A 25,161-nucleotide genomic window follows, 5' to 3' on the forward strand; every position below is an offset into this window, starting at 1 on the left:
TAGCTAGGAGTAGGATTCGAGTTCAGATGTCAAAAGAGATGCAGAATAAGATCAAGGAAAGTGTTGAAACTGATACTTTGGCGCAGAATATAGTGAAGCAGATAAAGGAGGGGAAGACATGAAAGTTCTTTCTACGAGATGGGTTCTTGTTCTTTGGAAACCGACTCTATGTTCCAAAGTCATCTGGACTCAGGAGGCACCTTTTGAAGGAGTGCCACGACTCGCCATGGGCTGGCCACCCAGGGATACGTCGTTCTTTGGCATTGTTGGAGAGAGGATTCTTTTGGGAGAAGATGCAGGAGGATGTAGAGGAGTATGTACATACGTGCATCATTTTTCAGCAGGACAAATCGGATACTCAGAGGCAAGGAGGACTGTTGTAGCCTTTACCAATTCCTGAGAGACCATGAATGAGTGTCTCGATGGACTTCATCACTCAATTACCACAGGTTCAGGGGTATAATGGGATTATGGTCGTGGTTGATCGTTTTTCCAAGTATTCTATCTTTGTTCCAACAAAGATACCTTGTGGAGCCGAGCGGACTGAGGAGTTGTTCTTTAAGAACATAGTGAAGTATTGGGGGATGCCATTGAGCATTGTGTTGGATAGAGATCCGCGATTTACAGGCAGATTTTGGACCACATTGTTCAAGTTAGTCGAGACAGAGTTGTTGATGAGTTCGAGTTACCATCCACAGACAGATGGGAAGACCAAGAGGATCAACGCATTGCTGGAGAACTACTTGAGACATTATGTGACAGCTGATCAGAAGAATTGGCCTGAACTCTTGGATATTGCTCAGTTTAGCTACAATATTCAAAAGAGTTCTGCAACAGGGTATAGTCCATTTGAGTTGGTAAATGGACAGATGCCGGTTGCACCACATACCGTAGTGACGAGAGGCTTCTTGAGGAGTCCTCATGTGAAGAAGTTCATGAAGGCTTGGGAGGAGACCTTGGAGTTAGCACGGTTACGCTTGCATGATGTTGCAAGGAGGATGAAAAGGTATGCTGATCATGGGAGACGGGAGGCACACTTCAGTGTGGGAGATATGGTGTTTCTTAGGATTACCAGGGAGCAGTTTCAGCCAGCCAAGGGGACTACAAGAAAACTGACACGAAAGTATGAGGGACCATTCCGAGTGAAGAAGAGAGTGGGGGAAGTTGCTTACGAGCTAGAGCTTCCGCGCCATATGCACATGAAGCACCTAGTTTTTCATGTGAGTCAGTTGGAGAGATGTAGACTTGATTCAGACCATCCAGAGAGAGTTGAACCACCGAGAGGACCAGCCGGGATTGTGGACAAGCCAGGACTAGAGTTGGAGAATATTTTGAGACTCAGAACTACAGGGGTTGGTTGCCACATGAGAAGGGAATTTCTTTTCAGATGGAAGAATGCACCAAAGGAAGAAAGTTGGGAATCAGAGGACTCACTTTAGAGATGGAAGGACAAGATCGAGAAGTACAACAGGAAGCTGATGAGGTGAGCAAGATTTTCGAGGGTGACAATGATTTCCAGTGGGGGAGGATGGCCCTGCGGTTGCGTGCACGGGAGTGCGCCCCTCCCATCGCGAAAAATGACTAAGTCATGGAGAGTGCGAGCACTCAAATAGCAAAGGCGCAGTCATATCGTGCGTGCGGATATGGGAGAGAGTTTACACGTTTATAAGGGCAAGTTGGCAGCTCACCCTACACTTGAAGCCGACCAAGACATGATGAAACGTGGGTGAGACGACGTTTGGAGACATGATGGTGGGGCGGTGGTGTTGAAGATTAGAGGGTCGACCGTGGAGATGGTCGCCACACAAACAAGGGTATAAACACATGGATGAAGCATTCATTTGAATAACGCACTTTGCATAGCTCTTCACACAAGAAATAAGTGTGGATAAGAGGTGCGAGGATTACACTTAGCCGCAGTTTGGAGTGTGTTGGGGATGCGCCCACCGAGTCAGGCAAGGGGACACGAACTTGTGCTGCTCGGGTTGTAGTGCGGGTGGAGGGTGCACCACGGTGCCCGCCCGCCGGTTGTTGGCACGAAGCTTGGTTGTAACGGGCACGGTTGTGCACGGGTGCGCCCGCCCATCGGCAAAGAGTTATGTGTGTAGTGTGGGTCATGCACGGGCGCGCCCACCCGGTTATAACTTGTATTTTGTATTCGGTTAAGGTTGAGGCAAGACCGTCGTGCGCTCTTGCACGGGCAGGCGCCCGCCTTGTTTATAAACGCCGGTGGAGCATTCTCTCCTGGTCATTGTAATCTTTCTCTTATATAATAAAAAGATTACTTCTCTTATATTATTGGGTTATTATTATTGATCTTGTATTATTGATCGATTTCGCACATTAATAATGTCAATTCATGATTATTATGAATTGTTGAAGGCATAGCTCATAAAGTTAATTAATGATGGATAAAGTTATTAACTTAGGCGGTGACGCACTTGGCCAATTTAACGAAAAAAGAATTGGGGGCGTGACATTGTGGGAGCCTGATCGTGTTGGTATAGAAGAAGGATGGGACTTGGAGACTCTGTATTGACTATCGGGATCTAAAAAAGATCACTGTCCAGAATAGGTACCCAATCCCACGGGTTGATGACCTTTTGGACCAACTGAAGGGGGGGAAATATTTCAACAAGGTCGACTTGAGATCACGATCAGGTACCAATTGAACCCTCCAATGTGTGGAAGACTGCCTTCAATGCCAAGGAGGGCCTTTTCAAATGGTTGGTTATGCCTTTCGGGTTGGTGAATGCTCTTGCACCCTTCATGAGGCTAATGGATGACATCTTGCGGCCATTCACCAACTCATTTGTAATGGTGTACTTGGATTACATCCTGATCTTCAGCCAGATTTGGGAAGAGCACCTCCACCACATCCGATAGGTTCTCCAAACACTACGTCAACCCAATCTATGTTCCAATTTGGAGAAATGCACTTTTGACATGACCCAGGTTTAGTATCTAGGATGAATTATTGATGAACAGAGGTGCATGTGGATCTGGCCAAGATCCAATTCATTCGGGATCGACTAGCTCCAACCACTCTGACATAGCTCCGTATATTTCTGGTTCTTGCCAATTTCTACTGCACATTCATGTTGGGATTCTCTCATATCACTTGGCCCTTAAATCAAGTCACCAAGGGAGGAGAAAAAGCAAAATTCTTTTGGTTTGAATCTCAATAGAAGGCATTCACAAAGCTGAAACATCGCCTCTGCTCTACACCAGTTCTCACATTACCAGACTTGCAACAACCATTTGAGATCGAGACAGATGGCTCTAGCTATGCTATTGAGGCAGTCCTTACTCAACAGGGGCATCCAGTGGCAATATCACAGTGAGACACTTTCAGCACAGTCCGCAAGTATCCCACTTATGAGAAAGAGATGTACTCCATTGTGCAGGCCTACCGACAATGGAAGCATTAAATTTTGGGGAAGGAAACGGTCATCCACACGGACCACCGACCCCTGCAGTTCATACAAATGCAACGGAAGTTGTAGAATGATCGCCATCAGATGTTGTCCACATACCTGGAACAATTCCATTTGAATATCAAGTGTAAGAAGGAAATCACCAATAATGTTACAGATTGCCTCAACCAACCACCAATTATGGCGTTAACAACCGTGCTCAACTCTTGTGGGCACGAGACTTCTGATTGGCCACTTCTCTACAAAAGAGACCCAGAATTTGGCCACACATACCAGACGCTCTTAGAGGGTTAGAAATTTCCATATTTTCACCTCTAGGATTCCCTATTATGCCACCTAGGACACCTTTGTGTTCCTTCAAGCAAGCGTGCCAAGATGATTTAGGAAACACACTATAGTCGGGCCACTAGGAATTTCGGGGTTGAGAAAATGGTGGCAGTACCGTAGAAGTATTTCTATTGGTCGAATTTTCAATAGGATGTTGGGAAGTACATTAGATCCTGCACTGTCTACGCCATTGCCAAACTGACCATCTAGAAGCAAGGCCTCTATACTTCGATGCCTACCCCTAGTCGACCTTGGGAATCCATCTCCATGGATTACATGTTGGGCCTTCCTTCTACTAAGCATGATAATGACTGTGTTTTTGTGGGCGTCGACAGATTCTTGGAGATGGCCATTACAACTGCCTGCAAGAAGAATATCACAATGAAAGCCACTCCTAAACGCTTTTTTGAATGAGTGTGGGTACACTTTAGGATCCCATAGTCTATCATCTCAGGTCAGGACAGAAGGTTCCTCAGTACATTTTGGTCCGATCTCTGGTCGATGCTAGACACCAAGCTCACTAAGTCCACAAATTTCCATCCCCAAGTGGAAGGCCAGAGAGAGTTCGTCAACAGGATGATCCTACATGTTGGGTTGGCTTATATTCTTTCCACGACTAGCCCACGTAGTTAACCAGGGGGTTAGAAGGGAGGCGGAGCCCCCCCATTATTGTGCTGATTGCGTAGCGGGGGGAATCACAAGGGTTTGATGGGTGCAGGTAGCCCCACTCTATGGGGCCCGGGGCAGCACCCCGGAAAATTTTGGTTTTGGACCCTATGTTAGGTCAGGTGGACCTACCTATGGTTTTATGCATAATTTTCGCACATGGTTTTGGACGAGATGGTTTTCGGTCCATGGTTTTGGACGCGATGGTTTTCGGTCCATGGTATTGGATGCTTTGGCATGTATAATATGTATTGTAACATTGAAAGGAACATAATGAATAATCAAGCTGGTAGTCCTGGTTTTGAGATCTAAGGGAAAATTTCTGTGTATATGTGTTTTATGTGTTATGCTCTCGCATTGTTTATTTTCTCTGTTTTAGAATTCGTATGTAGGTAATTTCTGTATGGGGTTAAAACCTACATTTGGTATCAAAGTTGTTTTGGCTCCAAGGGGACACCTTTTTTGCTGAGTGGTTTCACTCGGGCCTGTGGTAGACCCCGTTCAGTGGGAGATCTGTAGAATCGATTCTGGTGGTGAAGGAAGATGGTGAGAAGTGGAAATATAGAGATCGAGAAATTTAATGGTCAAAGTTTTGAGTTGTGGAAACTCAAGATGGAGGATTTGTTGGTGGATAAAGATCAGTGGATCATGGTAGATCAGGGTACTAAACCAGCGGGAGTGTCTGATGAAGAATTGAAGAAGTTGGATCGGAAGGGAAAGAGCACAATACGATTGTGTGTCTTAGATTCAGTATTGTTGAATGTATCAGGGGAAGCTATAGCGAAGGCTTTGTGGGATAAGTTACTGACTCTGTACCAATCTAAGTCTTTGGTGAATAAATTTTTCCTATGGAAAAAGTTGTATAACTTGAGGATGAAAGATGGAGACTCTGTGACATAGCATCTCAATGCGTTTAATATTGTGGTAAGTCAGTTATTGCCTGTTGATATCAAAATTTCAGATGAAGATAAGTGCATTATTTTGTTGTGTTCTCTACCAAATTCGTCAGATAGTCTGGTTATTGCAATAGGTAGCAATGCAACTACCTTGAAGTTTGATGAAATAGTCCCATCCTTGCTGACGGAGGAGATGAGACGGAAAAATATGGATAGATATAATGGTGATGCCTTGTCTGTACAAGGATGGTCCTAGAACAGAAACAAAAATAAGTCATGAAATATGAGATCTAAATCTAAAGGGAGATCTAAATCTCCAGGAAAACCTATAAAGGTGGTGTGCTAGAAATGTGGAAAGGAAGGGCACTATGGAAGGGATTGTAAATCAAAAGCTCCTAACAAAGGAAAGGATTTTGATGATGCTCCTTTTCTAGAGGTGAAAACCACCTCAGATGAAGGTGGGGATGTGTACTTGGCTTCTTCAAGTACACATGTAGATCATGAGGCATGGTTGATTGACTTAGGTGCATCCTTTCACTTCACTCCCCATAGAGAGTGGTTCTGCGAGTATGAGAAATACGATGGTGGTGATGTCGTCTTAGGGGATGATAGGAAGGCTAGAATCATTGGTTGCAGAAAAGTAAAGTTGAAGTTGCAAGGTGGAAGGGTTAGAACACTTCTAAGTGTTCTACATATTCCTACATTGGCCAGAAATCTGATTTTTGTAAGCAAGCTGCATGATGCAAGTGTAAAAATAGTGTTTGAGAAGGATAACTTCAAGATGGTTGGGGAGCACTGGTATTGATGCGGGGAGTTTGGATTGGAACTTTGTACATGCTGCAAGGTAGCACTATTGTTGATGGGTGCAATAGTTATGTGGTTCCTGAAAGTGGAGCAGAAAATCTAGTGGTCTCTGGAGAGAAGACCATGTTGTGGCATCAAAGGCTTGGACATATTGGAGAGAAGGGCCTTCGAATGCTTCATGGTAAAGGTATGGTAGAAGGTATGAGTAATAGCTCTCTGGATTTTGATTTCTATGAAATTGTGTGTATGGGGAGCAGAATCGAGTGAGTTTCCCCTCTGGTGGTAAGAGGGTGAAACAGATATTAGAGCTTGTGCACAGTGATGTGTTTGGACCTGTGAAGGTTCCATCACTGGGTAATTATGTGTACTATGTATCCTTTATAGAAGACTTCTCAAGGAATACATGGATATATTTCCTTAAGAAGAAATCTGAAGTCTTTGAGAGGTTTAAAGAATTTAAGGCTCTGGTGGAAAACCAGACAGAGAAGAAGATAAAAGTGTTGAGGACAGATAACGGTGGAGAGTTTTGTAGTAAAGAATTTGAAGAATTCTATAAGAAGTGTGGTGTATCACGGCAAAATACTACTCCATATACACCTCAGAAAAATGGAGTTGCAGAGAGAATGAACAAGACGTTGATTGTAAGGGAAAGAAGCATGCTTAGTAGTGTCGGGTTAGGATGGGAATTATGAGCAAAGGTGGTGGAGATAGCATGTTACCTGGTCAACAGATCACCTTCATCAGCGTTGGAGGATAAGACTCCACAAGAGGTATGGACTGTTAAGAAACCCTCTCTTTCACATCTGAGGGTATTTGGATGTGATGCATATGTACATGTTCCAAATGAGAAACGAACCAAGTTGGATAGTAAATCTGAAAAGTGCATCTTTATTGGGTATAAGGATGGTTTAAAGGGTTATAAGCTTTGGAACCCAGTAACAAGGGAGGTTATGTATAGCCGAGATGTGGTGTTGAGAGAGGTGAAAGATGTTATTAAACATGAAGTCCAACCAAAGGAACCTGAGAAGATAGAGTTTGAGCTTAAGGAGCAAGAATCAAACTCTACAGCAGAGGAAGAATCAAAAGATGAAGAGCCACACACTCCGGGTGTGAGAAGATCAGTTTGAGAAAGAAGGCAGCCAAAAAGGTATAGTCCATCTACTTTCTGATCAAATTTTGCTTTATCTATTATTGATGATGATCCCAGGACTGTGAAGGAAGAAATAGATTCAGAGGATGGAAAACTCTAGAAAGAGGCCATGGTTGATGAAATGACATCCTTGCACAAAAATGAGGCTTGGGATCTAGTGGAGTTCTCGGCTGGAAGGAAACCCATTGGCAACAAATGGGTGTTGAAGAAGAAGACAAATGCAGAATGAAAGGTGGAGAAATACAAAGTTCGGTTGGTAGCAAAAGGTTATTCCTAGGTGTAGGGAATTGATTTTGGTGATATTTTATCTCCTGTTGCGACGGTAGCTTCTATTAGATTACTTTTATCTATTGCTACTGCTTTTGATTTTGAGGTAGAACAAATGGATGTGAAGAAAACATTTCTTCACAGGGATCTGGAAGAGGAGATCTACATGAAGCAATCTGAAGGCTTTGTGGTGAAGGGTAAGAAAGAACTGGTATGCAAGTTAAAGAAGTCTTTTTATGGGTTAAAACAGTCACGAAGGATGTGGTATCTGAAATTTGATACATTTATATGGGAACTTGGCTTCACCAGAAGCAAAGAATATCATTCTGTGTATTTTAAATTAATTGGTGACCGTGCTATTTATCTGGTCTTGTATTTGGATGATATGTTGCTGGTTGGAAATGACAAAGAAATTATCCAGGATTTGAAGACCCAATTGTCCTCTAAATTTAAAATGAAATATCTTGATGCTGCAAACTATTTTTTGGGCATGGAAATTAGAAGAGATCAAGCAAAGAGGAAGTATGTTGAGATAATATTGCAGAGGTTTAATATGCAGGATAGTAAACTGGTGAAGGTTCCTATTCCTGTAGGTGTAAATTTATCTGTTGAATAGTTTCCCAATACACAAGAAGAGGAATAGGATATGTCCCGTGTTCCATATGCAAGTGAAGTTGGTAGCCTGATGTATGCGATCGTATGTACTAGACCAGACATTGCACATGCAGTGGGAGTATTGAGCAGGTTTATGTCAAAACCAGGGAAGGAGCATTGGACAACAATGAAGCGGGTTTTCAGGTATTTGTGTGGCACTAGCGATTACAGGTTTTTCTACCAAGGAAGACTAGGATTGGACATGGTTTTGGATATCCGTGGCTTTGTTGATGCAGACTGGGTTGGAGATCTGGATCAGAGAAGATCTACAAGTGGGTATGTGTTTAAACTATTTGGAGGTGCAGTCAGTTGGATGAGTAAGAAACAATCTGTAGTGGCACTATCAACTACATAGGTAGAATACATGGCAGCCACTCATGCAAGCAAGGAAGCACTTTGGTTGCAGATATTGTGTTCAAGTATGGGGTTAGTACAGGGAGCTATAAGGATAGACTGTGACAGCCAAAGTGCAATTTTCTTGGCAAAGAACCCTACTTACCATTTAAAGACAAACCACATTGATGTTTAGTATCACTTTGTGAGGGATATGATAGAAGACAAAAAGGTGTTGCCGGTAAAGGTTGACACTTTGAAGAATACTACAGATGCATTGACAAAATCTGTGAGCTCTGAGAAGTGCTCTTGGTGTAGATAAACAATGGGCATTATAGGGTTGGATAAATGACTAAGATCTCTTGTGGCCCCCTGTGGAAAGAAAACAACAAGTGGGAGAATGTTGGGTTGTGTTATATTCTTTTCACAACTAGTCCCACGTAGTTAACAAGGGGGTTAGAAGGGGGCTGGAGCTGATTGCATAGCGGGGGGAGTCACAGGGGGTTTGAGGGGAGCAAGTAACCCCACTCTATGGGGCCTAGGGAAACACCCCGGAAAATTTGGGTTTTGGACCCTATGTTAGGTTGGGCAGACCTACCTATGGTTTTGTGCATGATTTTCGCACATGGTTTTGGACACGATGGTTTTCGGTCCATGGTTTTGGATGTGATGGTTTTCTTTCCATGGTATTGGATGCTTCGGCATGTATAAATATGTATTGTAACATTGAAAGGAACATAATGAAAAATCAAGCTAGTAGTCTCGGTTTTGGGATCCAGGGGAAAGTATTTGTGTATATGTGTTTTATGTGTTATTCTCTCGCATTGTTTATTTTCAATGTTTTAGAATTCGTATGCAAGTAATTCCTATACAGGGTTAAAACCTACAGTACACATTCTACACATGTAAAACTCAAAGCATCCATGCACATGAGATGAGAACCTCCCCTATGTCCCACACAGCTATAATTCAACTTTCCACAGCTCGACTGGCCACAACCCTTTTTATGTGGGCTTCGAATTCCAGCCACTATGTCCCATTGATGTGGCCACGCCATTTGTAGCTACTCAGGAAAATTCGATTGATGTCTAGTCCGAAACCAATAAGGAAAACAACTTCATTGAGTACATCCAACCTATACGATAATAGGTCCACAACCTTATGGAGAAATCAAATATCAAGTACAAGTAGCAACACGATCAACATCGGGTGCCACACAAGTTCCAGGTGGGCAATAAAATTTGGTTGCATTTGCAAAAGAAACTCCTTATTGGAGCCCATCGAAAACTCAGACCACTCCGATATGGTACTTACACCATTACCAAGGTTATGGGAGACAATTCATTTGAGCTCAACATTCCCCCATTCCTTTCCCTACACCCAGTGTTCAATGTGGACCGCCTTTGACCATACTTCCCACCATTGCTAGACACATCAGACATTGCAAAACATCTCACACCTTCAGAGTTAAATCCAGATTGCATGGAACAAGCCACAACTGATTGGATCACGGACACGCAGATAAAGAACACTCACCAATAGAAGATCCAAATGTATCGAGTTGTCAAAGCAGGCCAACTCCTTCACCATGGCAAGTGGCTCACCAGGGACCAAGTTCGGCAAAAGTTTCCTCATCTCATGGAGGAACTCAACGCAATGGGCACCATTGCTTCCTAAGGGGGGAGGAATGTTCCAGGTGGATATTGGTGGCCATCTACCAATTCCACATGGCCCCCCCCCATTGTTTCTTTCAGTTTTTCAGTTTCCTTAATTGTAGCATAGTTTACTATTTTTAGCAGTTTTTCTGGTCCTAAACCTCTGGAGCTGTTTTGAGGCCCTAAACGACGTTTTTTTGGCAATCTACCACCAATTATTTTTTGACAATATCATATTTTCGGTCTTATTCCTCAGAGAGATCTTTCTAACGGGGTATCATGTGTGTCAAACAGAGATAATATGACCAAGTCGCGACCCCAGGAATTTGGTTGTCCAACTAACCCCAATGGAGCCCATAAACTCTTGGCATTACATCTCCTTGGGTTAGGGTTTTGGTTGTTTAGGGTTTACTCCTATTTTTCAATAATAAAAAGGCCCTTGAGCCTCATTGTTACACAGTTTAGAGGCATGTAGCCACCACATCTCTTCTCAGAAATAAGCTACCATCGCCCAAGCTAGTCTTATTCCCATTCTGTTTGTAATCATATTTCAGTATTTGATATTAATGAAATGAAATGTTATTTCTACTACATATTTGTATTTATGGTTATATATGTAATTTTTTGCGTTCCTGTTTAAATCCGAATCATCTTCATTAGTCAAACTTCATATAAAATATTTTGAAATCACATTTAGTTGATATAATTTCTTTTGAAATCACATCCATGGTATACAATAGGAAATTATTTTGTTATGTTGAGATTGAAATTATAGGAATATTCTTTATTGGTGCATAGATGGTTCATGGTTTGGTTGATTACTTACATGTAATTATATTGTCCTTCAAGTCAATATCATGCTAAAACTCAAAAATTGGAAAAATACATGAGCTTACCTATTAAATCCATTTATAATTTGTGGAAATCTTAAGAAAATTTACCTAACCTATAACTAAGCGAGTTTTTAGGTGCATGTGATTTTCATTGACAAGTTATTACAACATAAATTTACTTACATGAAATATTTTTTCTTATTTAACCTTGACAAATCTTACCATTCTTAGAATTGTACACCATAAGATCTATAGAAAATTATTTTAAAAGAATTCTAAAATATTAAATAATTTAAACCAATTTTATACCTCCTCACTAATAAAAAAACATGAGGTTAAGTACCTAAAAATGAATTTAATAAATTTTAATTTCCTACGAGTCGGTGAAAGTTATATAATTTACATATTGAGTTGATTTCAAAATGAAATTAATTCAACCTCTCATGAACTTAATTAGCTAAAAATCCTACCTTAATAATCAAATTTAAAATACCATTAAAATTAAATCTAAGCATTGGATCTAACAACATGAGATCCAAATACATTCTCAAATAACCCATCCAAATACTTTCTCAAATAACCCTTGTAACAAAATCGGTCTTTTTTATAATGACAAAAAAGGCAACTAAAGGATGCATATAACTTAGAATGTGCACTTCTATGAATTTAAAATTGGTTGGACAGAAGCATAGTCTACATCTTACATAAATTGTCTCACTCAAATTTCACCTCAAAATTTAAATGAAAACAGTGAGGTAAAGTTCACATCTTGCGGAAACTATGTTGGAGGAATCCACCTTAGATAAAATTTAAAAGAAAAAACCAAATCAGAGTTGGACAAAGAGGTTGGCCATTTTCCTCCTTAAATTGAGAAGCCTATGTTGGATTAACCATTTCCTTAATCCTCCTTTCTAATATTCCATGTAGTATTATTTCTTTCATATGTTATACCAAGAGTTTCTTGGGCCATAAATAATCAAGAAACATAAATTGTTGAGAAAACTTAATGTTTTTTATGTTTCTTGACCATCTTTGTTTATTGTCGTATTATGTGTCACCCCTAAGGAAACATAAATTGTTGAGAAAACTTAATGTTTTTTATGTTTCTTGACCATCTTTGTTTATTGTCGTATTATGTGTCACCCCTAAGAAACCTCCTTGAAACCCAATCTCCAATTTATTCTAGAAAGTTGTTATGCACATTTTTATTGGACAAAGGATAAAGGCTCTCTATTGAGAAGTGAACATGAGCTTGATTAGTATATGACCAAGTACACCTATAAGAAAGAGTGGCATGAAAATAAATGCATCCACCTATTTTGGATTGTCACACACTGTCATGATAACATAATGTCTCGTAATTAGTTTTACTTACATTATTTTGCTTTTATGATAAACACAATGAGCAATGGTATGAACCATCGACCTGAATTAATGTTATGCAAACAAAATGCACCATTACCCATATTCTATCGAGAACAAAAATCATTGATGAAAATGTTGATGCACATCCAATAGCCAAATCATCAATATGGATGGCACTATCTTGGCGCACTTTCTCATGCCAAGGTTTCATTGGGCCATTCCAATGGAGTGGAAATGCATTGGTTGAAACTACATAAAATTATGAGGAGTTTGACACATTTCAACAACATGACCCTACATTGGGCTAAAATCGTTGATAAGAGATTTTCATGATCACCTAAAGCATACCCTTAACCTTACCAAATTTCGACACTTATTGGCTTGTCCCTTGACCTTGAAACACTACGAGCAGCTTATTTTTGGCACATTTTGCTGACGTGTAATTTTTTCGGGTTAGAAATAGTAATTATCCCTGTCTAAAAATCAAATCAAGTGTGAATTTGTATGAAGTAGTTAGACAAAGAAAAATTTTTACAGTTTTTATGATTCTATATTTAGTAAGTTTAGTATTTATGTATATAAAAAGATCAAGTTTGTGGTTAATAAAGTAATAATGCCTCATTTCACATTTTGTGTGTATTTCCAACGAATTGATATCAAAACGAGATTTCAAAAAACCAAAGAAAAAGAAAAGATTTTTGTGAATCAACCCTTATAGTCTGCATCAAAATGAATAATTTTTTGAAAGAAAGAAATTTTTGAAAAGACTGCGGCAATAACATACCCAAAAAGTTATAGTACGTGCATTATAAGGTGTTGGAGAGAGCTCGTTAGCACTAACGGGACCCCACTATATCGCAAGACACATTAGCAACGGAAAGTCTACTACGAGATAGTGTTCAAATTTGTTTAACTCATTCAACGTCATATATATGTTTAAAATGTGATTGGTTAAAAAGTCATGGTTTTAAAAAGATATTCCAAAGCTTTTATGAAGCACGTTTAATGGATTTGAAATTATTTGAAATTTGTGTACCATGGATCTACCACAAATTTTTATGTCTTTTTTTAAGAACTTTGAGATATAGTTTGTTAATATGGAAATTTTTTTTTGATGTAAAGAGATGAGTGAGGACCGATCTAATAATCCATATGGGAAGTATTCAATGCTTTAGTATTGTATATTATAAAATATACTTTGGATGAGATTTTGTGTGAAATGTAGCAAAAGCTATATCTTTCTAAGAAGCATGGAAAATTCTAGAAGTAGAATTTGGCACAAAGGAAAGTGACATGAAGCAGCAAGTTGTATCACAGTGTATTGAAGAATCAATAGAGAATTCAACAACGGGACTGAGGGTAAATGAGCAAGACTCTAGAAGGACAATAGAGCTTGTAGAATCCCACTCAAATGTGGATGATGGTCATAAAATATTGTAAAAGTAAAAATCATTATGTAGACATGAATATGGATGAAGAAGATGCAACAAATATTGTAGAGAGAGAAGTTGAAGCCTCTGTGTGTAAAGTAGAGAAAGATCATATAGATGCTTGAGAACTCCATTGTAATGTGGATGGTGTAGATGATGGTGAATCCCATTGTGATGAGACAAATGTGGATGATGACTACAAAGTGAGTTGTAAATTGGTGAAACCAGCAATAAACTTTGTTGATGATGGTAAGATTGTAGTTGATGATGACATCTTTGCATCATAGGTTGAGACATTTAAGTTTGAGAATGACGAAGAGAATTTGTCATGTGAAGTAATGTTTTTAGCAACAACCGATGAATTTAAGTAGATTAGAGTGCATCTCTCATAAATTTAGCAGCAATCAATAAATTTGGTGAAGTTTAAATTGTTAATGAGCACATGCGTGCTTAGATATCCCACCATAGAGTGGATGAAAATTATGTTGATGTTAACTTTGATGAATAAATATTAACTAGTGATGAGTGGTTGCACATGATGCAATAGAAAGATTCATTACAAATACTTTTTATAATGTTATTCACACACTAAAATATAATATATTTATCACACATAAACTATTCACTATTTTGAGGGAAATGGTTCCATCGATAAAAAATATCATAGAACTATTTAAATGAGAGCTAATGAAATTTTTATTGGAAAATGAGAGAGGGAGATCATAGAACTATTTAAATGGGAGTTGATGATTTTTTGTGGGAAAATGAGAGAGGGAGGTAGAAGAGAGAAACACAAACCAATATGTAAACTAAAATAGAAAGATAAAGAGTGTTGGGTATAAGTTAGTCACAATGGTATAAACAACAATTCCACCTATACAAATTTTCCGTTCAATAAATTCCACATTAGTATTTTTTTCAAATCCCACAAATATTCATCGAACAACATTTCCAACTTGTGATGCATAGTCAATATGACATGTGTTGGCTTACATGTTTTAATGATGCATTCAAATTTCAAGTCACTATATTGGAGTTTCCACATTCCACATTACTATGGTTTTCAAATCCCACAAAGCTAAGGTATTTATATTTCACAGAAGTTGGGTTTTCAAATTCGACAAAGCTAAGGTATTTATATTGCACAAAAGTGGGGTTTTCAAATTGCATAATGAGGTTTCCTAAGAATGCACACATCCTTCTAAGGCATACCAAGATAGCATCGTGGTTGGTATCTTGGGCCTTGCTGAGCCTAGACACCTAGGAATACATGTGCATTCATCGGAACAAATGAACATTCATATGGACACATGATTCTAATGGCCCCATTGCCACTTTTCGGGCCATCGTCTTCATATGAGTTCCCTTAGTGGATTCTCACTTATTTTTCAATTGTGCATAATCCTTCTTAAGGTCTGATTATAAAATTTCTCACAACATTTCTTCATACACTTTATGCAAGGTGTTTTCTCATTAGTCTACATAGTTTATTTCATTTTCCGCACATGACTTATGTGATTACACAACTACTTACCATTTGATTTGTGGAAAGGTAGTACAAGAAAAAACATGAGATGTAAACCAACCAGTGGGTCTCAATGGGGTTTAGTCATCTCCAAGGTTGTCGTTCAAACCTCATGAGGAGGGATTGAGGATGAAAATCACTTTAGAAGAAGATATTAGTATACGTTATAAGTAACTTTATTTCTCTTTCTCAATTTTGTCTAATTATTTTATTTAATCATACATTTTTTTATAATTTTATTAATTATAATATTTCTTTCTTATATATATATATATAATGATAATACATTTTTTTTAACTTTATATGAAATAATTCAAAAAATATATATAATTAAGTTAATACCTTTTAAAATATTATATTATTTTTAATTGATGAATCTAATTATAATAAATTGAACTAATTTTTAAATTCTACATTCAAAGAAATAAAAAAAACTAAACTTTAAGTTATATTATAATATTATAAATATTTGTTTCTATATGCAATAACTCACAAAAACTCATATTTTATATATTAACTTTTAATTTAGTAATAATAATTATTAATTTGCAATAATTTAAAGGAACAGATTTTTAATAAATAATAATTAAATAATATTTATAATTTATTTAAACAAATTTTTAAATTCTTTTACTTTAATAGTTGTAATTGATAACATAAAATAATAATTTATTTAACTATACATTTTCTAAAATATATTAGTTTTCACTAAATCAACATATATATTATAGATATAAGTATTCTATTATATTAGACTCTAAATAAAATTTTCAATAAACATAACGATAATAAAATATAATTATACATTATCAAAATATTATCATTACAATATCAACACTTTATATTTAATATTAAATAATTATCTAAATTATTTAAAACATAATAATTAAGGGAACGGAACAATTTTATAACGCCATAGAGTAATTTGTTCAGAATGCTGAATCCACTGAAAATTTCTGACAGGAGAGGAACACCTCTATAGGCATGTTGTATGTTGTCCTGGACGCAGAATTCATTGAAAATAATTAATATAAATGAACATAGTTTTTGAAATAATTTTATTTTTTTTAATTCTTTAAAACAATTAATATAAATGAACATAGTTTTTCAAAAAATATGGTCATATAAATTGACAAATTTGAAAGTTAAAACATGCAAGAATTAACTTGGGGCCTTGCCATGGTTAGTAATTTTTTGGAAGGTGTACATGAGAAGCTATTTACATTGTCCAGTGTAAACATCATAATTAGTTAATAAATCTTTGTTTTATGGGGGTGGTCGCTAGGTCCAAAGGTGGAGATTCCGCATATAGTTCCAAGGCCTTCGAATTGCAGCCAGAAACTACAACGCAATATTGTGGTATACTATTCATTGTTTTCGTTGCGAGAACTACCCGACGGAGGTAAGTGCCTATTTATGGCTACGACTGTTAGTTACACCATGGTTAAATGCTTTTTAAATTAAATTGGTTATTTTTTTTTAATTGAAAATTTGTTTATATATATATATATATATATATATATAAAAGTTTTCAAATCATTTTTTTTTTTTGTTAAAAATAAAAAAATTTCAACCTAATTCCACTGTGGCATAATTAATATTAATATTTTTTGCCTTTCAAATATTCATATATAATAACATTATGAAATTGTTTTTTAGGTTAATTAGATCATTAAGTTATGCTTATTTTTAGAATTTCTATAGTGAGAATGAACCATATTAGATAGTTGAAAAGATTGACCATAACTTAACAACAATGCTATTAATCCTAAAAACAATCTCATAATCAATATAAATCACAAGATTCTAAGATAAAAAATATAATAACATATTAGATTGATAAATTTTATTACATTACATTTACACATCTCCCTCCTATACTTCCTCTTGTATTAAGTTGAGTTATGAAGAACCTCTTCAAACCATTACAATTTCAACCAAACAATTTTCATCAAAATATTTAGACAATTGACCAATTGAACCATATTTAAAATATTTTAATATGCATAGCATTTAATGTTATATATTTTGTTTAATAGATTTTTAGAAATGGTTTCTTTGATAGAGATGTTAAAATATTAAAAATATTTCTTTTGACTAACATTCTTTATATATGTACATTTCTTAATAAAAATCTTCCAATTTAAGAATATAATTATTCTCAATACCTTTGTTATCCCATTTCTTTATGCTTCACCTACTTATAACCAACGAACAAATCATGTCTACGAAACTCAATCCTTCTATAGGATTCTTACTTAATCCTTGTTTATTTCCACAATTTACATTAACACTTATAAAAACTACTTGAAACTTATTATGTAATTTAATTCTAAAAAAATTGTTATACTATATCTTTCTTTAGAAATCGAGAGATAGCATGGACTAATTCACTACATGTGTGCCTCTTTTTTAATAGGTTGGGAGATAAATATTTTAAACTAGAGGTGAGTATTAACTTGATCCGGATAGTTATATGACCACCACTAACCATCTAATCAACACAAAGAAAAAAATAGTGTTAAAATGAGTGCATGTAGTTGTTGGGGATTTCTAGGTGTTGCCGAGACAAAACTTATTTTTCCTTTCGTCATGTTCACATTTCTTGTTTTCAAAAGCCTCATAATTTCGCTTACTATTTATTTAGAGTTTTTTTTCTTTGCCAATTGTTAAATGCGTAAGAAATTAGAGATAGCAGCTCCATTTAAATAAACTCCAGGTTTCTCATGATTATGAGAGGAGATCTTTTTATCAAGCTTGTGTGAGGAAGGAAGAAAAACTATCATAATAATTATGTATATTGTCACTAGTATTGACTTACTATTTTCCATATGTATACTCTATAAAAAGAACTCAAGGCACATTATTTTCTTTAAGAAATGTCATTTTTCTATAAATGAGAAAATGTATGGACTCCTTATTTCTTAATGTTATTTTGTGTATCCCAATTAAGAGATCCAAGAAGATCTATTTCTTTCCATTTTTTTCTTTGTTTCTTTGGTCTTTTATTACACATTTTGGGTTTTTATAAGTTGCTTAAATTGTATTTATTATACTAAGGATATTTTATAATAAGATACATAATGGCATTTTTAGACAAGTTCATTTATCTAAGTTAATGTATAGTATGGCTACATAGTAAAATATTTATTGTCCACTTATCTTATTCATGAACTCATTGTTTAAATATCTTCTGATCCAGGTGGATATTGGTGGCCACCCGCCAATTCCACTTGGACCCCACCATTGTTTCTTTCAATTTTTCAGTTTCCTTAATTGTAACATAGTCTACTATTTTTAGCAGTTTTTCGGGTCCTAAACTTCCAGGGCCGTTTTGAGGCCTTAAACGACATTTTTTTGGCAATCTATCGCCAACAATTTTTTCATAAAAACATATTTTACATCATAGTCATCGAAGAGATCTTTCTAATGGGGTATCATCCACATCAAATAGAGATAATATGACCAAGTCGCGACCTCGAGAAGTTGACTGTCCAAATAATCCCAACGAGACCCATAAACTCTTAGCGTTACATCTCCTCGGGTTAAGGTTTTGGTTGTTTAGGGTTTGCTCTTATTGTTCAATAATAAAAAGGCCCTTGAGCCTCATTGTAACATAGTTCAGAGGCATGTAGCTGCCACATCTCTACTCAGAGATAAGCTACCATAACCCGAGCTAGTCTTATTTCCATTCTGTTTGTAAGCATATTTCAGTATTTGATATTAATGAAATGAAGTGTTATTTCTACTGCATCTTTGTATTTATGGCTATATCTGTAATTTTTTGTGTTCCTATTTAAATCTAGATCAATGACATCAAAGCGGTTTGATCTTTCTCTGTTTCTCTTTGCATGTCCCCAACAAGGTTGGGAGATAAGGAGTTAGGGCTTGAAATAGTTGAACCTTTGCAAGACAAGCCTCACAAATCCCGACGGCCTCCCATGGAAGATGAAAAGAAAGATGAGGGGGCAGGAGATCCTATCAAAAGCTTGCTCGAAGAAGCCCCCGAGCGACAAAGAAACATGATGATGGACAACTTTGCCCATATCCTTGAGAGGCTACCCAAGTACAAAGCATCTACTTCTGGTAGCTACTATGGAAGCGCGACACCCTTTAAGGTACAAGTTAACTTTGACGTTCCCATATTTGAGGGTTAGATAGATGCAAATGCTGTAGATAAATGGTTAAATCTGCTAGAAGGATATTTTTCCATTCATGATTTTTCCAGCCGGGAAAAGATCACTTTGCACTTCTCAAAGCAGCAGCCCACGTCAAGGACTGGTGGGAAACCTACTGTGAGAAGAAGGATGAAATTACAAACTCATTGTTTTCAGCTACACCCACTTGGAACTCGTTGCGGGATTCCATCAAGGAGCAATACTACCCTATCGGGACCTATGAGGATAAATACATAAAGTAGACAACGCTGCGACAAGGAAGGGACTAAGATGTGCCTGAGTTTGCCAATGTTTTTCATACCCTTCACACAAAGTTGGGTATGACGTTATGTGATTCATTTCACTAGTTTCAATCCCACTTCTTCACCCCTGTGAGCATCACCCGATGCAATGAGTGCTAAGTGAACAATTCAAAAATCATGAGAAATTGGTCAGTTACGACTACCTCTCATGGAAATGGTCATATGTTAATGACTTACTTAACGCAGTTGAATCCCAAAAACGGTATCTAATATAATGCACTACGTAAACCCCTAATACTTAAAAAGCATTTGGTTCTCAAGTACCGTAGTTGCCTGCACAAGTACATCCAGGACGAGATGGAATTCTTGGACATCTCCTCACTCAGTGTGGCATACCAATATGCTGTCAAGATCGAGCAGAAGTTTAAACAGAATAAGCGAGACTTTAGATCTTTGAATCTGAAGCAAGGCAAAGGTGCCCCCAAACCACGCAACAAAGGACAAAGCATATGCAGGGCGGCCCAGGACAACCCGCCAAAGCCACAAGCAAAGAACAACACCGCGAAGCCAAAGAAGGACAGGAGAAAGTGTGAGTTCCATAAGAGGTCCACTCACAACACAAGTGAGTGTCGGGCTAAGCAGTCATTGGTGGCCAAGCTAAAGACTTCGGAATTAGATGCATGTTCCGACTATGAGTCAGAACCCGACAAGGGGAATGAAAAAGGGAAGTAGATTATCGATGCAGAGCCCAATGTCACCGTTTCCACCATGAAGATCGAGAAGAAGGAACCCAAAGATCCAGACGAGGAGGAGCGCCTCTTCCACTCCCAGATGTGGGTAAAGGGTTCCCCACTACAGTTCAGTGTCGATAGTAGGAGCCAAAAGAACCTCATTTCAACAGAGGTCGTGAAGCAGTTGGTCTTACCAACCACAACACATCCACAACCGTACACCATCAAGTGCCTTCACCAGTGATGGGATCTTTGCGTGAGCTAGCAGTTTCACCTTCCATACAACATAAGCCCTTCACGGATGAGGTACTATGTGACATTTCTCCCCTTGATGTTTGTGATGTATTATTAGGCCAACCATACTTATGGAAGCGACATGTTGTGTATGAGTCAAGGCCTTGTGCTATTATTGTTACTTTGGGAAATAAGTTGTATAGGATACTGAAGGTAGCACCGCCTGCCGCCATCTCTTTGGTTACTTCAAAATAATGCAGTAAGCTCATTTCCAAAACCGGGAAATTTGTTTTCGTGATGATACGTCCTCAGGGAAAGAAGAAGACGGTGGCCACAACCTCTAGACAGGGCCCCTCTACATGACAACAGTAGATGGAAAAGGTTGTGGAGGAGTACGAGGACATCTTTACCTCCCTCGCAAGGGTGCCTCTGCACTGTCACGACAAGCACTCCATCGATCTGACCCTAGGTGCGCCACTTCCCAATGGACCAATCTATCGGCACTCCATTCTGGAGAATGACGAAATCAAGAGGCATATTCAGGAACTGTTGCAGAAAGGTCATATTCGTCTGAGTTCACCGTCATGTGGGAGTCCGATCGTGTTGGTACAAAAGAAGGATGTGACTTGGAGACTCTGTATTGACTATCGTGCGCTGAACAAGATCACTGTCTGGAATAGGTACACGATCCCATGGATTGATGACCTTTTGGACCAACTTAAGGGCGGAAAATATTTCAGCAAGATCAACTTCAGATCACAATATTACTAGGTATCAATCAAACCCTCCCATGTGTGGAAGACTGCCTTCAAAGCCAAGGAGGGCCTTTTCGAATGGTTTGTTATGCCTTTCGAGTTAACGAATGCTCCTGCAACCTTCATGGGGCTAATGGATGACAACTTTCGGCCATTCACCAACTCATTTGTAGTGGTATACTTGGATGACATCTTGATCTTTAGCCAGAGTTGGGAAGAGCACCTACACCACATCCGACAGGTTCTCTAAACACCGCGACAACATAAGCTATGTGCCAATTTGGAGAAATGAACTTTTCGCATGACCCAGCTTTAGTATCTGGGATACATTATTGATGAACGGGGGTTGCATGTGGATCCAGCCACGATCCAAGTCATTCGAGATTGGCCAGCTCCAACCACTCTAACAGAGCTACGTAACTTTCTAGGTCTCGCCAATTTCTACCGTAGGTTCATGTTGGGATTCTCTCATATCACTTGGCCCTTGAGTCAAGTCACCAAGGGAGGAGAAAAAGAAAAATTATTTTGGTCTAAATCTCAACGAAAGGCATTCACAGAGTTCAAGCATCGCCTCTACTCTGCACCAGTGCTCACATTACTAGACATGCAACAACCATTTGAGATCGAGACAGATGCCTCTGACTATGCTATTGGGGCAGTCCTTACTCAACAGGGGCATCCAGTGGCATATCACAGTGAGACACTTTCAGCACAGTCCAGAAGTATCCCACTTATGGAAAGAGATTTATTCCATTGTGCAGGCCTGCCAACAATGGAAGCATTAAATTTTGGGGAAGGAAATAGTCATCTACATAGACCACTGACCCTTGCAGTTCATAGAGATGCAAGGGAAGTTTCAGAATGATCGCCATCACAGGTGGTCCACATATCTGCAATAGTTCCATTTGAATATCAAGTATATGAAGGGCAGCACCAATAATGTTGAAAATTCCCTCAACCGACCACCAATCATGGCATTAACCACCGTGCTCAACTCTTGTTGGCACCGGGCTTCTGATTGGCCACTTCTCTACAAAAACGACCCAGAATTTGGCCACACATACTAGACGCTCTTGTAGGGTCAGCAAGTTCCATATTTTCACCTCCAAGCTGCCCTATTATGCCACCTGGGACACCTTTGTGTTCCTTCAACTGAGTGTGTCAAGATGATTTTGGAAGCACACTATAGTCAGGCCGCTAGGCATTTTGGGGTCAAGAAAATGGTGGCAGTACTGTAGAATTATTTCTATTGGTCGAATCTTCGACAAGATGTTGGGAAGTACATCAGATCTTGCACTGCCTACACCATTTCCAAACCGACCATCTAGAAGCAGGCCTCTATACTCTGCTACCTACCCCTATTCGACCTTGGGAATCCATCTCCATGGATTACATGTCGGTTCTTCCTTCTACTAAGCATGGAAATGACTATGTTTTTGTGGTCATCGACAGATTCTCAAAGATGGCCGTTATGGCTGCCTGCAAGAAGAATATCACAACCGATGCCACTGCTAAACTCTTCTTTGAATGAGTGTGGGTACACTTTGGGATCCCACAGTCTATCATCTCAGATTAGGACAGGAGGTTCCTCAGTACATTTTGGTCCAATCTCTTGTCGATGTTGGACACCAAGCTCACTAAGTCCACAACTTTCCATCCCCAAACTGATGGTCAGACAGAGGTTGTCAACAGGATGATCGTATACATTCTATGCATGTACAACTCAAATCATCCATGCACATGGGATGAGAGCCTCCCCTATGTCCAACACAGCTATAACCGAACTCTCCACAACTCGACTAGCCACAACCCTTTTTAGGTGGTCTTGGGATTCTAGCCACTATGTCCCATTGATGTGGCCATGCCATTTGCAGCTACTCAGGTAGATTCGGCTCATGCCTACTCCAAAACCAATAATGAAAACAGCTTCATTGAGGACATCCAACATATACGACAACAGGTCCACGACATTCTGGAGAAATCAAATATCAAGTACAAGTAGCGATATGATCAACATCGGGTGCCACACAAGTTGCAGGTGGGTGATAAAGTCTGGTTGCATTTGCAAAAGGAATGACTTACTGGAGCCTATTGGAAACTCAGACCACTCCGATATGGTCCTTACACCATTACCAAGGCTGTGGGAGACAAATCATTTGAGCTCAGCATTCCCCCATTCCTTGGCCTACACCCAGCGTTCAATGTGGACTGCCTTCGACCATACTTCCCACCATTGCTAGACACATCAAACATTGCAAAACATCTCACACCCTCAGAGTTAAATCCAGATTTCATGGAACAAGCCGCAACTGATCAGATCATGGACATGAAAATAAATCACACTTGCCAACATAAGATCCAATTGTATCGAGTTGTCAAAGCATCCCAACTCCTTCACCACAGCAAGTGGCTCACCAAGGACCAAGTTCAGCAGAAGTTTCCTCATCTCATGGAGGAACTCAACGCAATGGGGATCATTGCTTCCTTGGGGGGGGAGGGATGATCCAAGTGGATATTGGTGGCCACCCACCAATTCCACTTGGACCCCCACCATTGTTTCTTTCAGTTTTTCAGTTTCCTTAATTGTAGCACAATTTGCTATTTTTAGTAGTTTTTCCGGTCCTAAACCTCTGGAGCCATTTTGAGGCTATAAATGACGTTTTTTTGGCAATATACCACCAGCGATCTAATGAAAAAATCATCCCTTTCGACGTAGTCCTCAAAGATATCTTTCTAACGGGGTATCATGCGCGTCAAACGAAGATAATATGATTATTGCGACCCCCGAAGTTGGTTGTCCAACTAACCCCAACGGGGCCCATAAAATCTTGGCGTTACATCTCCTCGGGTTAGGGTTTTGGTTTTTTAGGGTTTTCTCTTATTGTTTAATAATAAAAAGGCCCTTGAGCCTCATTGTAACACAGTTCAGAGGCATGTAGCCACCACAATTCTTCTCAGAGATAAGCTACCATCGCCCGAGCTAGTCTTATTTCCATTCTGTTTGTAAGCATATTTCATTATTTGATATTAATGAAATGAAGTGTTATTTCTACTGCATCTTTGTATTTTTGGTTATATCTATAATTTTTTGCATTCCTGTTTAAATCTGGATCATCTTCATTAGTCAAACTTGACACAAAGTATTTTGAAATCACATTTAGTTGATATAAATTTTTTTTGAAATCGCATCCATAGTATACAATAGGAAATTATTTTCTTATATTGAGGTTGCAATTATAGGAATATGATTTATTGGTTCGTAAATGATTCATGTTTTGATTGATTACTAACATGTAATTATATTTTCCTTCAAGTCAATATCATATTAAAACTCAAAAATTGGAAAAATACATGAGCTTACATATTAAATCTATTTATAATTCGTGGAAATCTTAAGAAAATTTACCTAACTTGTAACTATGTGATTTTTTAGGTGCATGTGATTTTCATTTACAAGTTATTGCAACATAAACTTACTTACATGAAATATTTTTTCTTATTTAACCTTGGAAAATCTTACCATTCTTAGAATTGTACACTATAAGATCTATAGAAAATTATTCTAAAAGAATTCTAAAATATTAAATAATTTAAACCAATTTTATACCTCCTCACTAATAAAAAATCATGAGGTTTAGTACCTAAAAATGAATCTAATAAATTCGAATTTCCTGTGAGT

This window comes from Pinus tabuliformis, chromosome 5_2, assembly GCF_031772625.1.
Source record: "Pinus tabuliformis cultivar Carrire ecotype Pingquan chromosome 5_2, CPIR1, whole genome shotgun sequence".
Taxonomy (NCBI): domain Eukaryota; kingdom Viridiplantae; phylum Streptophyta; class Pinopsida; order Pinales; family Pinaceae; genus Pinus; species Pinus tabuliformis.